This window comes from Rutidosis leptorrhynchoides, chromosome 4 (assembly GCF_046630445.1).
Source record: "Rutidosis leptorrhynchoides isolate AG116_Rl617_1_P2 chromosome 4, CSIRO_AGI_Rlap_v1, whole genome shotgun sequence".
NCBI lineage: Eukaryota > Viridiplantae > Streptophyta > Magnoliopsida > Asterales > Asteraceae > Rutidosis > Rutidosis leptorrhynchoides.
In genome coordinates this window covers 59,646,329-59,668,625 of record NC_092336.1, presented here as the reverse complement: position 1 = coordinate 59,668,625, position 22,297 = coordinate 59,646,329, and positions in this window count along the sequence as shown.

Genomic DNA, 22,297 nt, shown 5'->3' with positions numbered 1-22,297 from the left:
AATTCTTTGTGATTTAAACAATAAAGAATAACAGTTGAAAAATTACCTTTGACTCTATTTACATTACATGCTTGAATGCTAAACTGTGTTTAATTGGTTAGTTAATTAAAAGAAATTGTATTCACCCCCCCTCTACAATACTCCTGTTGTTAATCAAGGGACCAACACCTAGTTTACTAAGAACTTCGTTTCTTTTCTTACATTGTCACCTTAAAAAATTTCTATAAAATTTTCATTGCTTATTATATAAAATTTTTCGTTGCTTATTCGTATCCGAGTCATCATGAAGAGCTTACAACCGTCGAAATTGAGAGATTCATGTGTGTGTGTATGTGATGAAGGCACTTACTACCATGTCATGCAGAGCCTTCGGGCATTCACTAACACTTAAACCATTCAAAATTATTGCATTACCCCAGGGATCTTATTTGCCACACCTGTTGGAGCGATGCTCTTTCTTACATAACTCTAAGTCCTGACTTATTCCAGGAGATTCTCATTTAGTGATACTAACACCATCAGTATTCCTACTTTAGTATTAGTCATAACCTGTTTGGCATTTTGCAAAGTCAAGAAGAGATTAACTTCTCATCATCATGCTCTATCCTTCATACCTCACTTTTTAGCAACGGCTTCGCACGTGAACATTTCTGGGCCAAAGACTTAAGTCCTGATAATCATCAAAACTACATTTAATTCATTAGTTTTCACTACCTAGTAACATGTCACCCGATGATTCAAATATTTTTTTTTCACTCAATCTTTTTCAACTCGTAACCTCTGAAATACGAAAAACTATGTTTATCAAAATTTTTACATGTTTATTTGTGCCGTCCTCGCGAGATTTATGGATAAATGAAAGTAATAAAATTTATCTATCACTTATGCGATTTATAAAATCACATATATATGTATATAATTAAATTAATAGATTTACCCTTACTTATTTTAGTAAACACGAAGTTATACCTTCAAATTAGTTAAAAATCGCTCCTTTATCGAGTTATTTAAATTAAGACAAATAGTTTTGTGCAAAATGGTGCACGTTGTATATACTTCTAAATTTATTAGGAACTTCGTTCCGTTTATGTTGTCACATCAAACGTCTAAAGTTTTTTTTCAAAACTTCCTAGGTTGATTTTATTAAAGATTTACGTATTAGACTACACCATGTATGGATCACACTTCTTCTCGCCTTTCGTTAGGGATGAAGCTTACCATTAAAATCCTTGTTAAAAACTCTTGAGCCACTTTGGGTGGCAGTTTTATAAAATTTGTTAAGAAGTCTTTGCGCTCATGAAATGTTCCTTTTAAGGTTAGACATAGCAAAAACGCGGGCTGATAAATCAGTTTTCTGGGAAACACTCAGTGGTCACCCTATCGTAGAAATGGCATTAGGCGGGTTTCTACTCTCAATATTTCACAGCTAGTCGCAACACCCTCGTAAACATCATCTCTATGAATCAGTATATTGAGGCACAAGAAATCATTTTTGAAATTCTCTTCACTCGGAGTAAACCATTCTTTATGACCAAGGGTTCACGTATCTTCTCATCCGCGCATTCCCTTAAGTATAAGGATAAATTCAGAATGAACCACTCGAAGAGTTCACTCTCGTTCAAAGATCACACCTTTCGTGCGATTTTCTTTTGGAAATGTAATATAAGATACTTTAAGAATCTATGAATCTTGTTATCCTCCTGGAAGGGGGCCGCTTAAATCATCTACGACACCGATGTGGTTACTCTACATATTCTTTCCTTCGTTGGTTGCAACTATATGTTGCTCTAGTCGATGTTAACCATAACTTCAACATGTAACTGAAGGGATATAGTTACATTATGGAAGTGTGCTCTCATTCCATCCAAGGATAAGTTCACATGCAGTATGGTAAACTGGGTGATATCCTTCATTGTTCATTCAGACCGTCCTGAAGACACTATAAATAATTATGGCTTGCATTGCATATAAGTCTGATTAGTCACTTTCAGCTAAAATTTCAATTCACTTAGTCAAATGAAACGTTCTTAAATATCGGGTTCTTTATGCCTATAATCTCCTTTCGAAATTAAGGGATTAGTAAAATCCGTGGCTAACACTATCCAGACATCAAATCGCATGGTTGTAATCCCCATGTTTTCCATTCTACCTGTCAGCTTTGTATTGTGACATAAGCATTCAATGTTTTAGATGATTTTTTAACATTCATGATGCACTTCATGCATCCAGCTTACTGAAGATGCCTATAAGGCTAAAAACATCATCTTTCCTTTTGTAGATATATATTCAGATGACTTATTCATGTTAACAAGAAACGAAACCAATTTGTTGATCTCTTAGGACAAGAGACTTAATTAATGGCATATACCTATTCTTACTTTTATACGCCCAAGTACCTTTCAAGGTAAATCACTTACTTTTGAGCCCACGAGTCTCTCGGGACTTTGATACGCTCCTTCTTATTCAAATACGGTACCATTGTAGGTCACTCCTCAAAATTTTGGGACGAAATTTTCTTTAACAGGTGGGTAATGTAACGACCCGGCTTTTTCGACTTGCTTTTGTGCTTTCACGAAACTGCGTATACGTGCGTACTGAGCTAGTTTATGCTCTGGGATCTTATTAAATGATTAATTACTTTTATTAATATCTTACAACGTGCTATTAAGTGTGTAATAACTTAACTTAATCCCCGAAAGCCTTTATGACCGTTAGTGTCGCTTAACGTTTAAAACGAACTGCGTACTGTGTACACGTTTAACTTTTATCGTAATCGGAATATTATGACTACGAAATATTAATTGTTATTTTATAATAACAATTACTTGGGTTTTTGGATGCTTAATTACGCTTAGTAATTTACTAGAGCACGCTAGTTATTCTTGTTGGACTTTCTACCTTGTTGGACTTTAGGCCACCCTACACTAATTAGTGGACTATTTAATTAGCCCAATTATTAACAACTAGTGACCCAATAATATGTAAGACAAATGTCCATTAATTAGAGGGAACATACTAGCATTTTTGTTAAGCATTATCCTTAATGTTGCATGAGATCCTAACATAAGCACCAACTTTAGACAACCATTAATCAAAAAGTAAAAAGGTATCCCCCTTGTCCCCCCATACAACCCACGGCCACCTCACCCCTCCCACACCCTCACCACCTATAAATACAAGCTTTATTTCACCCATATTACACTTGATCTTATTTGCAATTTACACACACTTACTCTCTAATTCTCTCTCTAGTCTTTCTCACTCTAAAAAGTGTAAGTATTTGATTTTTCTTCTTCTTCTTCCCTTCTCATCCACTAATTCTGAAATGTCCCGTTCTTATTGATTAAAAACGTTCCATATTAATTGATTTCGTTGCGAGGTTTTGACCTCTATATGAGACGTTTTTCAAAGACTGCATTCATTTTTAAAACAAACCATAACCTTTATTTCATAAATAAAGGTTTAAAAAGCTTTACGTAGATTATCAATTAATGATAATCTAAAATATCCTGTTTACACACGACCATTACATAATGGCTTACAATACAAATATGTTACATCGAAATCAGTTTCTTGAATGCAGTTTTTACACAATATCATACAAACATGGAATCCAAATCTTGTCCTTATTTTAGTATGCAACAGCGGAAGCTCTTAATATTCACCTGAGAATAAACATGCTTTAAACGTCAACAAAAATGTTGGTGAGTTATAGGTTTAACCTATATATATCAAATTGTAACAATAGACCACAAGATTTCATATTTCAATACACATCCCATACATAGAGATAAAAATAATTCATATGGTGAACACATGGTAACCGACATTAACAAGATGCATATATAAGAATATCCCCATCATTCCGGGACACCCTTCGGATATGATATAAATTTCGAAGTACTAAAGCATCCGGTACTTTGGATGGGGTTTGTTAGGCCCAATAGATCTATCTTTAGGATTCGCGTCAATTAGGGTGTCTGTTCCCTAATTCTTAGATTACCAGACTTAATAAAAAGGGGCATATTCGATTTCGATAATTCAACCATAGAATGTAGTTTCACGTACTTGTGTCTATTTTGTAAATCATTTATAAAACCTGCATGTATTCTCATCCCAAAAATATTAGATTTTAAAAGTGGGACTATAACTCACTTTCACAGATTTTTACTTCGTCTGGAAGTAAGACTTGGCCACTGTTGATTCACGAACCTATAACAATATATACATATATATTAAAGTATGTTCAAAATATATTTATAACACTTTTAATATATTTTGATGTTTTAAGTTTATTAAGTCAGCTGTCCTCGTTAGTAACCTACAACTAGTTGTCCACAGTTCGATGTACAGAAATAAATCGATAAATATTATCTTGAATCAATCCACGACCCAGTGTATACGTATTTCAGTATTGATCACAACTCAAACTATATATATTTTGGAATCAACCTCAACCCTGTATAGCTAACTCCAACATTCACATATAGAGTGTCTATGGTTGTTCCGAAATATATATAGATGTGTCGACATGATAGGTCGAAACATTGTATACGTGTCTATGGTATCTCAAGATTACATAATATACAATACAAGTTGATTAAGTTATGGTTGAAATAGATTTGTTACCAATTTTCACGTAGCTAAAATGAGAAAAATTATCCAATCTTGTTTTACCCATAACTTCTTCATTTTAAATCCGTTTTGAATGAATCAAATTGCTATGGTTTCATATTGAACTCTATTTTATGAATCTAAATAGAAAAAGTATAGGTTTATAGTCGGAAAAATAAGTTACAAGTCATTTTTGTAAAGGTAGTCATTTCAGTCGAAAGAACGACGTCTAGATGACCATTTTAGAAAACATACTTCCACTTTGAGTTTAACCATAATTTTTGGATATAGTTTCATGTTCATAATAAAAATCATTTTCTCAGAATAAAAACTTTTAAATCAAAGTTTATCATAGTTTTTAATTAACTAACCCAAAACAGCCCGCGGTGTTACTACGACGGCGTAAATCCGGTTTTACGGTGTTTTTCGTGTTTCCAGGTTTTAAATCATTAAGTTAGCATATCATATAGATATAGAACACGTGTTTAGTTAATTTTGAAAGTCAAGTTAGAAGGATTAACTTTTGTTTGCGAACAAGTTTAGAATTAACTAAACTATGTTCTAGTGATTACGAGTTTTAACCTTCGAATAAGATAGTTTTATATATACGAATCGAATGATGTTATGAACATCATTACTACCTCAAGTTTAGTAGGTAAACCTACTGGAAGTGACAAGAAATGATCTAGCTTCAAAGGATCTTGGATGGCTTGAAAGTTCTTGAAGTAGGATCATGACACAAAAACAAGTTCAAGTAAGATTTTTACTCGAATTAAGATAGTTTATAGTTATAGAAATTGAATCAAAGTTTGAATATGAATATTACCTTGAATAATAAAGATAACCTACTGTATATAACAAAGGTTTCTTGATCTTAGATGATTACTTGGAATGGATTAGAAAGCTTGGAAGTAAATTAGTAAACTTGAAGGGATTTTTGAAGTGTTCTTGAAGTGTTCTTCCTATGATGATTATAGCTTGATTCTTGAAGTGATTTTTGATGAAGATGATGATTAACTACTGGAAAAATACGTTCATAATAGTGTGTGTGTGTGTTGAGAGAGAATTAGAAAGAGAATTGGAAGTGAAATGGAGTGAATGATGAGTGGTAATTGGTGAGGGGTGAGTGGGGTTAAAAGAAGTTCTAGTTAGTTGACTAGCTCATGGTAGAAGTTAAAATTGATTAGTCATACATGACATAATCAAGAGTGGAATCCCATGCTAGTTTCTATTGGTATATACCCATAGTAAGTACGTTTTGAAGCTGTGTATAATACGGGTAAGAATACGACTAGAATTCTTGATGAAAGAAAAGAATGGGAAAGTAACTGTAACCATTTTCGTTAAGTATGAGTGTTTTGATATATGTCTTGAAGTCTTCCAAAAGTATTTTAATACATCTAAATACACTACATGTATATACATTTTAACTGAGTCGTTAAGTCATCGTTAGTCGTTACATGTAAGTGTTGTTTTGAAACCTTTAAGTTAACGATCTCAATTAATGTTGTTAACCCATTATTTATTATATCTAATCAGATGTTAAATTATTATATTATCATGATATTATGATATATTAATATATCTTAATATGATATATATACATTTAAATGTCGTTACAACGATAATCATTACATATATGTCTCGTTTCGAAATCCTTAAGTTAGTAGTCTTGTTTATATGTATATAACTCATTGTTAATATACTTATGGAGATACTTACTTATCATAATCTCATGTTAACCATATGTATATCTATATATATATCGTCATGTCATTTTTACAAGTTTTAACATTTGTGAATCGCCAGTCAACTTGGGTGGTCAATTGTCTATATGAAACATATTTCAATTAATCAAGCCTTAACAATTTTGATTGCTTAACATGTTGGAAACATTTAATCATGTAAATATCAATCTCAATTAATATATATAAACATGGAAAAGTTCGGGTCACTACAGTACCTACCCGTTAAATAAATTTCGTCCCGAAATTTTAAGCTGTTGAAGGTGTTGACGAATCTTCTGGAAATAGATGCGGGTACTTCTTCTTCATCTGATCTTCACACTCCCAGGTGAACTCGGGTCCTCTACGAGCATTCCATTGAACCTTAACAATTGGTATCTTGTTTTGCTTAAGTCTTTTAACCTCACGATCCATTATTTCGACGGGTTTTTCGATGAATTGGAGTTTTTCGTTGATTTGGATTTCATCTAACGGAATAGTGACATCTTCTTTAGCAAAACATTTCTTCAAATTCGAGACGTGGAAAGTGTTATGTACAGCCGCGAGTTGTTGAGGTAACTCAAGTCGGTAAGCTACTGGTCCGACACGATCAATAATCTTGAATGGTCCAATATACCTTGGATTTAATTTCCCTCGTTTACCAAATCGAACAACGCCTTTCCAAGGTGCAACTTTAAGCATGACCATCTCTCCAATTTCAAATTCTATATCTTTTCTTTTAATGTCAGCGTAGCTCTTTTGTCGACTTTGGGCGGTTTTCAACCGTTGTTGAATTTGGATGATCTTCTCGGTAGTTTCTTGTATAATCTCCGGACCCGTAATCTGTCTATCCCCCACTTCACTCCAACAAATCGGAGACCTGCACTTTCTACCATAAAGTGCTTCAAACAGCACCATTTCAATGCTTGAATGGTAGCTGTTGTTGTAGGAAAATTCTGCTAACGGTAGATGTCGATCCCAACTGTTTCCGAAATCAATAACACATGCTCGTAGCATGTCTTCAAGCGTTTGTATCGTCCTTTCGCTCTGCCCATCAGTTTGTGGACGATAGGCAGTACTCATGTCTAGACGAGTTCCTAATGCTTGTTGTAATGTCTGCCAGAATCTTGAAATAAATCTGCCATCCCTATCAGAGATAATAGATATTGGTATTCCATGTCTGGAGACGACTTCCTTCAAATACAGTCGTGCTAACTTCTCCATCTTGTCATCTTCTCTTATTGGCAGGAAGTGTGCTGATTTGGTGAGACGATCAACTATTACCCAAATAGTATCAAAACCACTTGCAGTCCTTGGCAATTTAGTGATGAAATCCATGGTAATGTTTTCCCATTTCCATTCTGGGATTTCGGGTTGTTGAAGTAGACCTGATGGTTTCTGATGCTCAGCTTTGACCTTAGAACACGTCAAACATTCTCCTACGTATTTAGCAACATCGGCTTTCATACCCGGCCACCAAAAATGTTTCTTGAGATCCTTGTACATCTTCCCCGTTCCAGGATGTATTGAGTATCTGGTTTTATGAGCTTCTCTAAGTACCATTTCTCTCATATCTCCAAATTTTGGTACCCAAATCCTTTCAGTCCTATACCGGGTTCCGTCTTCCCGAATATTAAGATGCTGCTCCGATCCTTTGGGTATTTCATCCTTTAAATTTCCTTCTTTTAAAACTCCTTGTTGCGCCTCCTTTATTTGAGTAGTAAGGTTATTATGAATCATTATATTCATAGATTTTACTCGAATGGGTTCTCTGTCCTTCCTGCTCAAGGCATCGGCTACCACATTTGCCTTCCCCGGGTGGTAACGAATCTCAAATTCGTAATCATTCAACAATTCAATCCACCTACGCCGCCTCATATTCAGTTGTTTCTGATTAAATATGTGTTGAAGACTTTTGTGGTCGGTATATATAATAATTTTGACCCCATATAAGTAGTGCCTCCAAGTCTTGAATGCAAAAACAACCGCGCCTATTTCCAAATCATGCGTCGTATAATTTTGCTCGTGAATCTTCAATTGTCTAGACGCATAAGCAATCACCTTCGTTCGTTGCATTAATACACAACCGAGACCTTGCTTTGATGCGTCACAATAAATCACAAAATCATCATTCCCTTCAGGCAATGACAATATAGGTGCCGTAGTTAGCTTTTTCTTCAATAACTGAAACGCTTTCTCTTGTTCATCCTTCCATTCAAATTTCTTCCCTTTATGCGTTAATGCAGTCAAGGGTTTTGCTATTCTGGAAAAGTCTTGGATGAACCTTCTGTAGTAACCAGCTAGTCCTAAAAACTGGCGTATGTGTTTCGGAGTTTTCGGGGTTTCCCACTTTTCAACAGTTTCTATCTTTGCCAGATCCACCTTAATACCTTTTTTGTTCACTATGTGACCGAGAAATTGAACTTCTTCCAACCAAAATGCACACTTTGAAAATTTAGCGTACAATTCTTCCTTCCTCAATACTTCTAATACCTTTCTCAAATGTTCACCGTGTTCTTGGTCATTCTTTGAGTAAATAAGTATGTCATCAATGAAAACAATGGCAAACTTGTCAAGGTATGGTCCACACACTCGGTTCATAAGGTCCATGAATACAGCTGGTGCATTAGTTAAACCAAATGGCATGACCATAAACTCGTAATGACCGTAACGTGTTCTGAAAGCAGTCTTTGGAATATCATCTTCTTTCACCCGCATTTGATGATACCCGGAACGTAAGTCAATCTTTGAATAAACAGACGAGCCTTGTAGTTGATCAAATAAGTCGTCGATTCTCAGTAGTGGGTAGCAGTTCTTGATGGTAAGTTTGTTCAACTCTCGGTAGTCGATACACAACCTGAATGTACCATCTTTCTTCTTGACAAACAAAACAGGAGCTCCCCACGGTGATGTGCTTGGTCGAATGAAACCATGCTCTAAAAGTTCTTGTAATTGGCTTTGCAGTTCTTTCATCTCGCTGGGTGCGAGTCTGTAAGGAGCACGAGCTATTGGTGCAGCTCCTGGTACAAGATCTATTTGAAATTCAACGGATCGATGTGGGGGTAATCCCGGTAATTCTTTCGGAAATACATCGGGAAATTCTTTTGCGACGGGAACATCATTGATGCTCTTTTCTTCAGTTTGTACTTTCTCGACGTGTGCTAGAACAGCATAGCAACCTTTTCTTATTAGTTTTTGTGCCTTCAAATTACTAATAAGATGTAGCTTCGTGTTGCCCTTTTCTCCGTACACCATTAAGGGTTTTCCTTTTTCTCGTATAATGCGAATTGCATTTTTGTAACAAACGATCTCTCCTTTCACTTCTTTCAACCAGTCCATACCGATTATCACATCAAAACTCCCTAACTCTACTGGTATCAAGTCAATCTTAAATGTTTCGCTAACCAGTTTAATTTCTCGATTCCGACATATATTATCTGCTGAAATTAATTTACCATTTGCTAATTCGAGTAAAAATTTACTATCCAAAGGTGTCAATGGACAACTTAATTTAGCATAAAAATCTCTACTCATATAGCTTCTATCCGCACCCGAATCAAATAAAACGTAAGCAGATTTATTGTCAATAAGAAACGTACCCGTAACAAGCTCCGGGTCTTCCTGTGCCTCTGCCGCATTAATATTGAAAACTCTTTCACGGCCTTGTCCATTCGTGTTCTCCTGGTTCGGGCAATTTCTAATAATGTGGCCCAGTTTTCCACATTTATAACAAACTACATTAGCATAACTTGCTCCGACACTACTTGCTCCGCCATTACTCGTTCCGACACCATTTGTTCCTTTCATTCTATTAACCCCTGGTCCGTAGACCTCACACTTCGCTGCGCTATGACCATTTCTTTTACACTTGTTGCAAAATTTGGTGCAGAACCCCGAGTGATAATTTTCACACCTTTGGCATAGCTGCTTCTGATTGTTGTTGTTGCGGTTATTATTGTTGTTGGGATGATTATTGTAGTTGCTGTTGTTGTTGTTGTTGTTGTTGTTGTTGTTGTTGGGCCGTTTGTTGTAGTTGCGATTGATGTTGCGATTGTTGGGATAATTGTTGCGATTATTGTTGTAATTGTTGTTGTTGTTGTATTGGTGATCCTTATCACCGTTTTCCTCCCACTTTCTTTTGACTTGCTTCACAATGGCCTCTTCAGCAGTCTGTTCTTTAATTCTTTCTTCAATCTGGTTCACTAGTTTGTGAGCCATTCTACATGCCTGTTGTATGGAGGCGGGCTCGTGTGAACTTATATCTTCTTGGATTCTTTCCGGTAATCCTTTCACAAACGCGTCGATCTTCTCTTCCTCATCTTCGAATGCTCCCGGACACAATAGGCACAATTTTGTGAATCGTCTTTCGTACGTGGTAATATCAAATCCTTGGGTTCGTAACCCTCTAAGTTCTGTCTTGAGATTATTGACCTCGGTTCTGGGACGGTACTTCTCGTTCATCAAGTGCTTGAATGCTGACCACGATAGTGCGTACGCATCGTCTTGTCCCACTTGCTCTAGATAGGTATTCCACCATGTTAACGCAGAACCTGTGAAGGTATGCGTAGCGTACTTTACTTTGTCGTCTTCAGTACACTTACTTATGGGAAACACCGATTCGACCTTCTCGGTCCACCGTTTCAATCCGATCGGTCCTTCGGTTCCATCAAATTCCAAAGGTTTGCAGGCAGTGAATTCTTTGTAGGTGCATCCTACACGATTTCCTGTACTGCTAGATCCAAGGTTATTGTTGGTATGTAGCGCAGCCTGTACTGCGGCTATGTTTAAAGCTAGAAAAGTACGGAATTCCTCTTCATTCATATTCACGGTGTGTCGAGTAGTCGGTGCCATTTCCTTCAAAATAGTCAAATGGAACAAGTTAATCATACAGAATATTAAGAGTAGCTAATAGTATTTCGTAGTATAATATGAACTCATTTATAAAAGCTTTTTCTTCATATTAGCGTTTTATAAGTTTAAATTCGGGTAGTACCTACCCGTTAAGTTCATACTTAGTAGCTAATATACAATTCAACTACTACAATTCTATATGAAAAACTGATTATAATAATATTTCGCGTTCAAACTTTTATACAATATTTTACAAACTTACAATACCGCTTATTTTAGATAAAGCATGAAATATAGCACACAATAACTTTGATACAAGATAGTTGTGAAGATAATTCTAGCTAGTACACAAGTCGTTCAGCAAAGGCAATAAAGACACGTAATTCATACGTCCAGAAACAAGTCATGCATTCTGGTTTTACTAGGATTACTTCCCATCCTTGGTCTTGTGGAACATAACCGTTATGGCCGTTGATAAGATAGCGTATTGTAACATCGTCAAAGGGACGAGGGTTACGTAATGTCCAACAGTCCCGTAACAATCTAAAAACCTCATTTCTTACCCCAATTACCGACTCCGTCACTTGTGAACGTTTTGTTTAATAGTTGTAGGCCGATGTTCTTGTTCTCACTTTGGTGAGAAGCGAACATTACTAATCCGTAAGCATAACATGCTTCTTTATGTTGCATGTTAGCCGCTTTTTCTAAATCACGAAGTCCAATATTCGGATATATTGAGTCAAAATAATTTCTTAACCCATTGCGTAAAATAGCATTTGGGTTCCCCGCAATATATGCGTCAAAGTAAACACATCGTAACTTATGGATTTCCCAATGTGATATCCCCCATCTTTCGAACGAAAGCCTTTTATAAACCAAGGCATTCTTGGAACGTTCTTCGAATGTCTTACAAACTGATCTCGCCTTAAATAGTTGTGCCGAAGAATTCTGACCGACTCTAGACAAGATTTCATCAATCATGTCTCCGGGTAGGTCTCTTAAAATATTGGGTTGTCTATCCATTTTGTGTTTTTATACTGTAAAATAGACAAGAGTTAGATTCATAAAAAAAATACTTATTAATACAAGCAATTTTTACATATATCATAAAGCATAAGCACACTATATTAAATATATTACACCACACGAATACAACTATCTTATTCCGACTCGCTTGTTTCTTCTTCTTCGGTTTTGGTTCGTTTTGTCAAGTTTCTAGGGATATATGATGTTCCCCTAATACGAGACGTCGTTTTCCACATTGGTTTAGAAAAACCTGGTGGTTTAGAGGTTCCCGGGTCATTGTTACAACTTAAGGACTTCGGGGGTTGACGATACATATAAAGTTTATCGGGGTTGGAATTAGATTTCTCTATTTTTATGCCCTTTCCCTTATTATTTTCTTTTGCCTTTTTAAATTCAGTTGGGGTAATTTCTATAACATCATCGGAATTCTCGTCAGAATCCGATTCATCGGAGAATTGGTAATCCTCCCAATATTTTGCTTCCTTAGCGGAAACACCATTGACCATAATTAACCTTGGTCGGTTGGTTGAGGATTTTCTTTTACTTAACCGTTTTATTATTTCCCCCACCGGTTCTATTTCTTCATCCGGTTCCGATTCTTCTTCCGGTTCCGATTCTTCTTCTGGTTCCGACTCTTCTTCCGGTTCCTCTTCGGGAACTTGTGAATCAGTCCACGAATCATTCCAATTTACATTTGACTCTTCATTATTATTAGGTGAGTCAATGGGACTTTTTCTAGAGGTAGACATCTATCATATAATATCAAACGCGTTAAGAGATTAATATATCACATAATATTCACATGTTAAAAATATATAGTTTCCAACAAAATTTGTTAAGCAATCATTTTTCAAGTAAACACGGTCGAAGTCCAGACTCACTAATGCATCCTAACAAACTCGATAAGACACACTAATGCAAAATTCTGGTTCTCTAAGTCCAACGCTCTGATACCAACTGAAATGTCCCGTTCTTATTGATTAAAAACGTTCCATATTAATTGATTTCGTTGTGAGGTTTTGACCTCTATATGAGACGTTTTTCAAAGACTGCATTCATTTTTAAAACAAACCATAACCTTTATTTCATAAATAAAGGTTTAAAAAGCTTTACGTAGATTATCAAATAATGATAATCTAAAATATCCTGTTTACACACGACCATTACATAATGGCTTACAATACAAATATGTTACATCGAAATCAGTTTCTTGAATGCAGTTTTTACACAATATCATACAAACATGGACTCCAAATCTTGTCCTTATTTTAGTATGCAACAGCGAAAGCTCTTAATATTCACCTGAGAATAAACATGCTTTAAACGTCAACAAAAATGTTGGTGAGTTATAGGTTTAACCTATATATATCAAATTGTAATAATAGACCACAAGATTTCATATTTCAATACACATCCCATACATAGAGATAAAAATCATTCATATGGTGAACACCTGGTAACCGACATTAACAAGATGCATATATAAGAATATCTCCATCATTCCGGGACACCCTTCGGATATGATATAAATTTTGAAGTACTAAAGCATCCGGTACTTTGGATGGGGTTTGTTAAGCCCAATAGATCTATCTTTAGGATTCGCATCAATTAGGGTGTCTGTTCCCTAATTCTTAGATTACCAGACTTAATAAAAAGGGGCATATTCGATTTCGATAATTCAACCATAGAATGTAGTTTCACGTACTTGTGTCTATTTTGTAAATCATTTATAAAACCTGCATGTATTCTCATCCCAAAAATATTAGATTTTAAAAGTGGGACTATAACTCACTTTCAAAGATTTTTACTTCATCGGGAAGTAAGACTTGGCCACTGTTGATTCACGAACCTATAACAATATATACATATATATTAAAGTATGTTCAAAATATATTTACAACACTTTTAATATATTTTGATGTTTTAAGTTTATTAAGTCAGCTGTCCTCGTTAGTAACCTACAACTAGTTGTCCACAGTTAGATGTACAGAAATAAATCGATAAATATTATCTTGAATCAATCCACGACCCAGCGTATACGTATCTCAGTATTGATCACAACTCAAACTATATATATTTTGGAATCAACCTCAACCCTGTATAGCTAACTCCAACATTCACATATAGAGTGTCTATGGTTGTTCCGAAATATATATAGATGTGTCGACATGATAAGTCGAAACATTGTATACGTGTCTATGGTATCTCAAGATTACATAATATACAATACAAGTTGATTAAGTTATGGTTGGAATAGATTTGTTATCAATTTTCACGTAGCTAAAATGAGAAAAATTATCCAATCTTGTTTTACCCATAACTTCTTCATTTTAAATCCGTTTTGAGTGAATCAAATTGCTATGGTTCCATATTGAACTCTATTTTATGAATCTAAACAGAAAAAGTATAGGTTTATAGTCGGAAAAATAAGTTACAAGTCATTTTTGTAAAGGTAGTCATTTCAGTCGAAAGAACGACGTCTAGATGACCATTTTAGAAAACATACTTCCACTTTGAGTTTAACCATAATTTTTGGATATAGTTTCATGTTCATAATAAAAATCATTTTCTCAGAATAACAACTTTTAAATCAAAGTTTATCATAGTTTTTAATTAACTAACCCAAAACAGCCCGTGGTGTTACTACGGCGGCGTAAATCCGGTTTTACGGTGTTTTTCGTGTTTCCAGGTTTTAAATCATTAAGTTAGCATATCATATAGATATAGAACATGTGTTTAGTTAATTTTAAAAGTCAAGTTAGAAGGATTAACTTTTGTTTGCGAACAAGTTTAGAATTAACTAAACTATGTTCTAGTGATTACGAGTTTAAACCTTCGAATAAGATAGTTTTATATATATGAATCGAATGATGTTATGAATGTAGTGACCCGAACTTTTTCATGTTTATATATATTAATTGAGACTGATATTTACATGATTAAATGTTCCCAACATATTAAGCAATCAAACTTGTTAAGACTTGATTAATTGAAATATGTTTCATATAGACAATTGACCACCCAAGTTGACCGGTGATTCACGAACATTAAAACTTGTAAAAACTATATGATGACATATATATGGATATATATATAGTTAACATGATACTATGATAAGTAAACATATCATTAAGTATATTAACAATGAACTACATATGTAAAAACAAGACTACTAACTTAATGATTTTTAAACGAGACATATATGTAACGATTATCGTTGTAAAGACATTTAATGTATATATATCATATTAATAGATATTGATACATGATAATATCATGATAATATAATAATTTAAAATCTCATTTGATATTATAAACATTGGGTTAACAACATTTAACAAGATCGTTAACCTAAAGGTTTCAAAACAACACTTACATGTAACGACTAACGATGACTTAACGACTCAGTTAAAATGTATATACATGTAGTGTTTTAATATGTATTTATACACTTTTGAAAGACTTCAATACACTTATCAAAATACTTCTACTTAACAAAAATGCTTACAATTACATCCTCGTTCAGTTTCATCAACAATTCTACTCGTATGCACCTGTATTCGTACTCGTACAATACACAGCTTTTAGATGTATGTACTATTGGCATATACACTCCAATGATCAGCTCTTAGCAGCCCATGTGAGTCACCTAACACATGTGGGAACCATCATTTGGTAACTAGCATGAAATATTTCATAAAATTTCAAAAATATGAGTAATCATTCATGACTTATTTACATGAAAACAAAATTACATATCCTTTATATCTAATCCATACACCAACGACCAAAAACACCTACAAACACTTTCATTCTTCAATTTTCTTTATCTAATTGATCTCTCTCAAGTTCTATCTTCAAGTTCTAAGTGTTCTTCATATATTCTACAAGTTCTAGTTACATAAAATCAAGAATACTTTCAAGTTTGCTAGCTCACTTCCAATCTTGTAAGGTGATCATCCAACCTCAAGAAATCTTTGTTTCTTACATTAGGTTATCATTCTAATACAAGGTAATAATCATATTCAAACTTTGGTTCAATTTCTATAACTATAACAATCTTATTTCAAGTGATGATCTTACTTGAACTTGTTTTCGTGTCATGATTCTGCTTTAAGAACTTCGAGCCATCCAAGGATCCGTTGAAGCTAGATCCATTTTTCTCTTTTCCAGTAGGTTTATCCAAGGAACTTAAGGTAGTTATGATGTTCATAACATCATTCGATTCATACATATAAAGCTATCTTATTCGAAGGTTTAAACTTGTAATCACTAGAACATAGTTTAGTTAATTCTAAACTTGTTCGCAAACAAAAGTTAATCCTTCTAACTTGACTTTTAAAATCAACTAAACATATGTTCTATATCTATATGATATGCTAACTTAATGATGTAAAACCTGGAAACACGAAAAACACCGTAAAACCGGATTTACGCCGTCGTAGTAACACCGCGGGCTGTTTTGGGTTAGTAAATTAAAAACTATGATAAACTTTGATTTAAAAGTTGTTATTCTGAGAAAATGATTTTTATTATGAACATGAAACTATATCCAAAAATTATGGTTAAACTCAAAGTGGAAGTATGTTTTCTAAAATGGTCATCTAGACGTCGTTCTTTCGACTGAAATGACTACCTTTACAAAAACGACTTGTAACTTATTTTTCCGACTATAAACCTATACTTTTTATATTTAGATTCATAAAATAGAGTTCAATATGAAACCATAGCAATTTGATTCACTCAAAACGGATTTAAAATGAAGAAGTTATGGGTAAAACAAGATTGGATAATTTTTCTCATTTTAGCTACGTGAAAATTGGTAACAAATCTATTCCAACCATAACTTAATCAACTTGTATTGTATATTATGTAATCTTGAGATACCATAGACACGTATACAATGTTTCGACCTATCATGTCGACACATCTATATATATTTCGGAACAACCATAGACACTCTATATGTGAATGTTGGAGTTAGCTATACAGGGTTGAGGTTGATTCCAAAATATGTATAGTTTGAGTTGTGATCAATACTGAGATACGTCTACACTGGGTCGTGGATTGATTCAAGATAATATTATCGATTTATTTCTGTATATCTAACTGTGGACAACTAGTTGTAGGTTACTAACGAGGACAGCTGACTTAATAAACTTAAAACATCAAAATATATTAAAAGTGTTGTAAATGTATTTTGAACATACTTTGATATATATGTATATATTATTATAGGTTCGTGAATCAACCAGTGGCCAAGTCTTACTTCCCGACGAAGTAAAAATCTGTGAAAGTGAGTTATAGTCCCACTTTTAAAATCTAATATTTTTGGGATGAGAATACATGCAGGTTTTATAAATTATTTACAAAATAGACACAAGTACGTGAAACTACATTCTATGGTTGAATTATCGAAATCGAATATGCCCCATTTTATTAAGTCTGGTAATCTAAGAATTAGGAAACAGACACCCTAATTGACGCGAATCCTAAAGATAGATCTATTGGGCCTAACAAACCCCATCCAAAGTACCGGATGCTTTAGTACTTCGAAATTTATATCATATCCGAAGGGTGTCCCGGAATGATGGGGATATTCTTATATATGCATCTTGTTAATGTCGATTACCAGGTGTTCACCATATGAATAATTTTTATCTCTATGTATGAGATGTATATTGAAATATGAAATCTTGTGGTCTATTGTTACGATTTGATATATATAGGTTAAACCTATAACTCACCAACATTTTTGTTGACGTTTTAAGCATGTTTATTCTCAGGTGATTATTAAGAGCTTCCGCTGTCGCATACTTAAATAAGGACGAGATTTGAAGTCCATGCTTGTATGATATTGTGTAAAAACTGCATTCAAGAAACTTATTTTGTTGTAACATATTTGTATTGTAAACCATTATGTAATGGTCGTGTGTAAACATGATATTTTAGATTATCATTATTTGATAATCTACGTAAAGCTTTTTAAACCTTTATTGATGAAATAAAGGTTATGGTTTGTTTTAAAATGAATGCAGTCTTTGAAAAACGTCTCATATAGAGGTCAAAACCTCGCAACGAAATCGATTAATATGGAACGTTTTTAATCAATAAGAACGGGACATTTCAGTTGGTATCCGAGCGTTGGTCTTAGAGAACCAGAATTTTGCATTAGTGTGTCTTATCGAGTTTGTTAGGATGCATTAGTGAGTCTGGACTTCGACCGTGTTTACTTGAAAAATGATTGCTTAACAAATTTTGTTGGAAACTATATATTTTTAACATGTGAATATTATGTGATATATTAATCTCTTAACGCGTTTGATATTATGTGATAGATGTCTACCTCTAGAACAAGTCCCATTGACTCACCTAATAATAATGAAGAGTCAAATGTAAATTGGAATGATTCGTGGACTTATTCACAAGTTCCCGAAGAGGAACCGGAAGAAGAGTCGGAACCGGAAGAAGAATCGGAACCGAAAGAAGAATCGGAACCGGATGAAGAAATAGAACCGGTGGGGGAAATAATAAAATGGTTAAGTAAAAGAAAATCCTCAACCAACCGACCAAGGTTAATTATGATCAATGGTGTTTCCGCCAAGGAAGCAAAATATTGGGAGGATTACCAATTCTCCGATGAATCGGATTCCGACGAGAATTCCGATGATGTTATAGAAATTACCCCAAATGAATTTAAAAAGGCAAAAGAAAATAATAAGGGAAAGGGCATAAAAATAGAGAAATCTAATTCCAACCTCAATGAACTTTATATGTATCGTCAACCCCCGAAGTCCTTAAGTTGTAACAATGACCCGGGAACCTCTAAACCACCAGGTTTTTCTAAACCAATGTGGATAATGACGGCTCGTATTAGGGGAACATCATATATCCCTAGAAACTTGGCAAAACGAACCAAAACCAAAGAAGAAGAAACAAGCGAGTCGGAATAAGATAGTTGTATTCGTGTGGTGTAATATAAGTAATATAGTGTGCTTATGCTTTATGATATATGTAAAAATTGCTTGTATTAATAAGTATTTTTTTTATTAATCTAACTCTTGTCTATTTTACAGTATAAAAACACAAAATGGATAGACAACCCAATATTTTAAGAGACCTACCCGGAGACATGATTGATGAAATCTTGTCTAGAGTCGGTCAGAATTCTTCGGCACAACTATTTAAGGCGAGATCAGTTTGTAAGACATTCAAAGAACGTTCCAAGAATGCCTTGGTTTATAAAAGGCTTTCGTTCGAAAGATGGGGGATATCACATTGGGAAATCCATAAGTTACGATGTGTTTACTTTGACGCATATATTGCGGGGAACCCAAATGCTATTTTACGCAATGGGTTAAGAAATTATTTTGACTCAATATATCCGAATATTGGACTTCGTGATTTAGAAAAAGCGGCTAACATGCAACATAAAGAAGCATGTTATGCTTACGGATTAGTAATGTTCGCTTCTCACCAAAGTGAGAACAAGAACATCGGCCTACAACTATTAAACAAAACGTTCCCACAAGTGACGGAGTCGGTAATTGGGGTAAGAAATGAGGTTTTTAGATTGTTACGGGACTGTTGGACATTACGTAACCCTCGTCCCTTTGACGACGTTACAACACGCTGTCTTATCAACGGCCATAACGGTTATGTTCCACAAGACCAAGGATGGGAAGTAATCCTAGTAAAACCAGAATGCATGACTTGTTTCTGGACGTATGAATTACGTGTCTTTATTGCCTTTGCTGAACGACTTGTGTACTAGCTAGAATTATCTTCACAACCATCTTGTATCAAATTTATTGTGTGCTATATTTCATGCTATATGTAAAATAAGCGGTATTGTAAGTTTGTAAAATATTGTGTAAAAGTTTGAACGCGAAATATTATTATAATCAGTTTTTCATATAGAATTGTAGTAGTTGAATTGTATATTAGCTACTAAGTATGAACTTAATGGGTAGGTACTACCCGAATTTAAACTTATAAAACGCTAATATGAAGAAAAAGCTTTTATAAATGAGTTCATATTATGCTACGAAATACTATTAACTACTCTTAATATTCTGTATGATTAACTTGTTCCATTTGACTATTTTGAAGGAAATGGCACCGACTACTCGACACACCGTGAATATGAATGAAGAGGAATTCCGTACTTTTCTAGCTTCAAACATAGCCGCAGTACAGGCTGTGCTACATACCAACAATAACCTTGGATCTAGCAGTACAGGAAATCGTGTAGGATGCACCTACAAAGAATTCACTGCCTGCAAACCTTTGGAATTTGATGGAACCGAAGGACCGATCGGATTGAAACGGTAGACCGAGAAGGTCTAATCGGTGTTTGCCATAAGTAAGTGTACTGAATAGGACAAAGTGAAGTACGCTACGCATACCTTCACAGGTTCTGCGTTAACATGGTGGAATACCTATCTAGAGCAAGTGGGACAAGACGATGCGTACGCACTACCGTGGTCAGCATTCAAGCACTTGATGAACGAGAAGTACCGTCCCAGAACCGAGGTCAATAAGCTCAAGACAGAACTTAGAGGGTTAAGAACCCAAGGATTTGATATTACCACGTACGAAAGACGATTCACAGAATTGTGCCTATTGTGTCCGGGAGTATTCGAAGACGAGGAAGAGAAGATCGACGCGTTTGTGAAAGGATTACCGGAAAGAATCCAAGAAGATATAAGTTCACACGAGCCCGCCTCCATACAACTGGCATGTAGAATGGCTCACAAAATAGTGAACCAGATTGAAGAAAGAATTAAAAAACAGACTGCTGAAGAGGCCAATGTGAAGCAAGTCAAAAGAAAGTGGGAGGAAAACGGTGATAAGAATCACCAATACAACAACAACAGCAATTACAACAATAATCGCAACAATTATCCCAACAATCGCAATATCAATCGCAACTACAACAAACGGCCCAACAACAACAACAACAGCAACTACAACAATCATCCCAACAACAATAATAACCGCAACAAAAACAACAATCAGAAGCAGCTATGCCAAAGGTGTGAAAAGTATCACTCGGGGTTCTGCACCAAATTTTGCAACAAGTGTAAAAGAAATGGTCATAGCGCGGCGAAGTGTGAGGTCTACGGACCAGGGGTTAATAGAACGAAAGGAACAAATGGTGTCGGAATGAGTAATGGCGGAGGAAGTAGTGTCGGAGCAAGTTATGCCAATGTAGTTTGTTATAAATGTGGAAAACCGGGCCACATTATTAGAAATTGCCCGAACCAGGAGAACACGAATGGACAAGGCCGCGGAAGAGTTTTCAATATTAATGCGGCAGAGACACAAGAAGACCCGGAGCTTGTTACGGGTACGTTTCTTATTGACAATAAATCTGCTTACGTTTTATTTTATTCGGGTGCGGATAGAAGCTATATGAGTAGAGATTTTTGTGCTAAATTAAGTTGTCCATTGACGCCTTTGGATAGTAAATTTTTACTCGAATTAGCAAATGGTAAATTAATTTCAGCAGATAATATATGTCGGAATCGAGAAATTAAACTGGTTAGCGAAACATTTAAGATTGACTTGATACCATTAGAGTTAGGGAGTTTTGATGTGATAATCGGTATGGACTGGTTGAAAGAAGTGAAAGCAGAGATCGTTTGTTACAAAAATGCAATTCGCATTATACGAGAAAAAGGAAAACCCTTAATGGTGTACGGAGAAAAGGGCAACACGAAGCTACATCTTATTAGTAATTTGAAGGCACAAAAACTAATAAGAAAAGGTTGCTATGCTGTTCTAGCACACGTCGAGAAAGTACAAACTGAAGAAAAGAGCATCAATGATGTTCCCATTGCAAAAGAATTTCCCGATGTATTTCTGAAAGAATTACCGGGATTACCCCCACATCGATCCGTTGAATTTCAAATAGATCTTGTACCAGGAGCTGCACCAATAGCTCGTGCTCCTTACAGACTCGCACCCAGCGAGATGAAAGAACTGCAAAGCCAATTACAAGAACTTTTAGAGCGTGGTTTCATTCGACCAAGCACATCACCGTGGGGAGCTCCTGTTTTGTTTGTCAAGAAGAAAGA